Source organism: Diabrotica undecimpunctata, chromosome 11, assembly GCF_040954645.1.
Source record: "Diabrotica undecimpunctata isolate CICGRU chromosome 11, icDiaUnde3, whole genome shotgun sequence".
Classification (NCBI taxonomy): Eukaryota; Metazoa; Arthropoda; class Insecta; order Coleoptera; family Chrysomelidae; genus Diabrotica; species Diabrotica undecimpunctata.
Window position 1 is genome coordinate 11,999,626 of NC_092813.1, and position 3,872 is coordinate 12,003,497.

The window sequence follows — 3,872 nt, forward strand, 5'->3', positions numbered from 1 at the left end:
CGATGGGAGACAGACACTCCACACGGATATGAATCTTACACTTGTCCGCATAATACTGAACGTAGGTCATCTGTGAACCATCTACCATAGGGAGAGTACTATCAGCATTTTGGGAGAAGTCCACATAATCAATTCTGTAAGTCCTGTTGTTGTAAAATGTCAGTACACTAGATCCTATAATTTTACTTTGGAATTCTTTTCTGGGCTCTGGATCTCTAATCTCTAGAAACATGTTGTAACAAGTGTCCTCACGAAGGACTTTAAATGCTAGTTCGATATTCATCATAACTTGATTTTCATGTTGGCGAATAAATGTAAAATATCCAGGCCACCGTGATAATTTGTGCTCATGTATATTAATTTGACTTTTGGGATCATGAGAGTCTCTTTGAAGCAACGTGCCCTGCATTGCTGATAGACATTTTCTGATCAGTATGTTAAAAAGTTGTATATAATGAAAGTCGCCCCAGGTCAGTTCACTGACCATGCGGATGTGAATTCTTATTTTTTTTCTCCAGCTTCGTTTTCCACAAATTTCTCCAATGGGTCTGGACTTATTCTTTGTGCTGTATACAGCACTATTCCATCAAATAAATACCCAGACAATGTGCCTCGAAGATCTTGATGAATAACTTTTTTTCGTGCACTGGTGTAATCAACTTCCGAATTAAAATCAATAAGGTATTGAAATAATAAGGATTTTCATGTTTGTATTAGGAAAATATTAACGGAAATGGGATGGAAAAATTTTCCACGGGATACAGGATGGTTAATTGGAAACAAATGGGCGAGGTACTCTGCAGTGCAAAAATCGGGGAGGGACTGAAAAGAAAGATTGTGGTGAGGCCTGAGTTGGTGTACGGCTGAGAACTGTGGCATGTCAAGAAGATTCAGGAAAAGAAGATGCAGGTAGCTGAAATGAAAATGTGGATCTAGAAGGAACAGGATAAGGAACGAGTTGATTAGGGAAAGAGCCGGGGTAACTAGTCTCAAAAAACGCGGTTCATGTGGGACGAAGGAAAACCGAAGAAATCATGAAAATATTGGTAGGGGACTTGAGAGAGAAAGCTGATGACACGACGGACAAAAATTAATAGCGAAGAAGAAAAGAGAGTTTGATCGAGTTGAGTAGGGAAAGAGCCGGGGTAACTAGTCTCAAAAAACGGGGTTCATGTGGGACGAAGGAAAACCGAAGAAATGATGAAAAGATTGGTAGAGGAGTTGAGAGAGAAAGCTGATGACACGACGGACAAAAATTAATACCGAAGTAGAAAAGAGAGTTTGATCGAGTTGATTAGAGAAAGATCCGGGGTAACTAGTCTCAACAAACGGGGTTCGATGTGGGATGAAGGAAAACCGAAGAAATGATGAGAAGACTGGTAGAGGACTTGAGGGAGAAGACGACACGATGGAAAAAAATTAATATCGAAGAAGAAAAGAGAGTTTGATACCAAATTATGTGTACATCTGCCAACCTTTTAGACTATCTATGCACAAGTAACTCTCAAGAGTTAGTTAGATCGGAAGCTTTAATAATTTATTATTAAATTATTTTCCCCTAATAAAGACATGAAAATCCTTATTATTTCAATACCTTGTTGACTTTCATTCGGAAGTTGATCACACCAGTGGACGAAAAAAAGTTATTCATCAAGCTCTTTGAGGCACATTGTCTGGGTATTTATTTGATGGAACAGTGCTGTATAGAGCACAAAGAATAAGTCTAGACCCATTGGAAAAATTTGTGGAAAACGAAGCTGGAGAAAAAAAATCAGAATTCACATCAGGATGGTCAGTGAACTGGCCTGGGGTGACTTCCATTATATACACCTTTTTAACATACTGATTAGAAAATGTCTGTCGGCAATGCAGGGCACGTTGCTTCAAAGAGACTCTCATGATCCCAAAAGTCAAATTAATATACATGAGCACAAATTATCACGGTGGCCTGGATATTTTACATTTATTCGGCAACACGAAAATCAGGTTATGATGAATATCGAACTAGCATTTTAAGTCCTGCGTGAGGACACTTGTTACAACATGTTTCTAGAGATTAGAGATCCAGAGCCCAGAAAATAATTCCAAAGTAAAATTATAGGATCTAGTGTACTGACATTTTACAACAACAGAACTTACAGAATTGATGATGTGGACTTCTCACAGAATCCTGACAGTACTCTCCCTGTGGTAGATCGTTCACAGATGAGCTACGTCCAGTATTATGCAGGCAAGTATAAGATTCATATTCGGGAACGACGCCAGCCCCTGTTAGTGTGATACCAGACATAGGGAAATACGAGCTGGAAAGTCTGAAGTTGTGTATTTAATTCCAGAATTATGTTAACTAATAATTAACTATCTCGGATCACACTCGAGTAGGACCAGTAGACCGTATTAGGAAACTTCAAGAATTTTGTAAGTGGTTCCTGCGATGCCCTGAAGCAGTCACGGAACTCCGGAGATGGGAATTCCAATTATAAGATCGTCTCATACAATTTTAAGGAAGAGTTCTTTCTATGGAAACTATAGTAGCAGCTAACAATTCAAGATACCCTGCTGAGCCTAAAGCAGATTAGTAAAAATTTTTCTAGTAAAACAAAAAATTAATGTTACGAGTTTTTGCATACCTTACAAACTGCAAGAGGAATGCAATGGGACATATGGCAACCACAAATTTATGATATACTTGATGACATAACTAATACATTCTGTAAGGCAATAGAAAACGTTGCGGCTATAATGTACTCGACACTTATAATGTGTGTATTGCCAACCAATCAAATTGGCAGATATGGGTCAAGAAGGAGAAATATGTATTAAGCTGTGTAAAAGATGAGAACTACGGTTTTCTAAAAAGAACTATTAATAAGGCAGGTGGTTGTAATTCTTTGGTGGTTTCTATGGGGTTTGGTTTTTCCAAGGAATGTGTGGGAGGAGGAATCGGGTTATAGCACAGCATCATGCAATATGTTATGAAAGGATTTGTTAGCTTAGTTGCGGTGTTGATATCACCAGTCCGTTGTTTTTTACATTATTACGAACTTAAACCCATTGAATCAACATTTCTCTACTAAATATTTCAATATGACAAAAATTATGAATCATATACGTGTTTGAACAATGTTGAAATAATGTTGCGAGGGACACATTATATACACAGATAGAAATTAGTATTATCTAGCTTAATTTTTTTAGAATATATACCCAACTTATAAATAGTTTTGTATTAAAATGTGTTTTTTCTAACATAAATTACAATCAACTCAATTACTTTTATAAACTAGATCCATGATGTATCATTACTATTATAAATATAATATAAAAATATGTAATTTTAATAAAAACTTATGTGCTTTCAGTACGGTATCGGTGAGTCGACAGTGCGAGACATTTTAAAACAAAAGGGCAAACTTTTATTTGCATCAATGGCAGAACATCTTTCTGACAAGAAAACAAGAAAAGAAAAACAATGAGAACCTCGTCTTACGTAGAATTAGATCCAATGGTCCATGCTTTGGAAGCTACCGCAGAAAAGTGTAACCTGAAATTATTGCTAACGAGCCAGTGAGATTCAAAATTGTAATAAACAAAGAAATAATAAAACAAGTATCGAAATTTAACTATCTCAAAAATCTTAGGAACAACAGAGATAAAAAACTGAAGGCGATAGCAGCTAAAACTTTAAGAGACGGACTCCCTAATACACAAATCAAAGACATATGTAAAGTACATGATATCGTCAGATGGGGACGCCAAAGAAGACGAGAATGGAACCAACACATTAACAGAATGGGAAGAGAGAGACTTGCCCGAATAGTAAGAGATGGAAAACCAGAAGGTAAAAGACCACAAGGCAGACCCCTAAAAGA

General features: G+C 36.9%; 1 pseudogene; it reads left to right on the forward strand.

Annotated features, from left to right (window-relative positions):
- Positions 1-1,364: 1,364 nt before the first annotated feature.
- Positions 1,365-2,823, forward strand: LOC140452674 (piwi-like protein Siwi; annotated as a pseudogene).
- Positions 2,824-3,872: the final 1,049 nt, after the last annotated feature.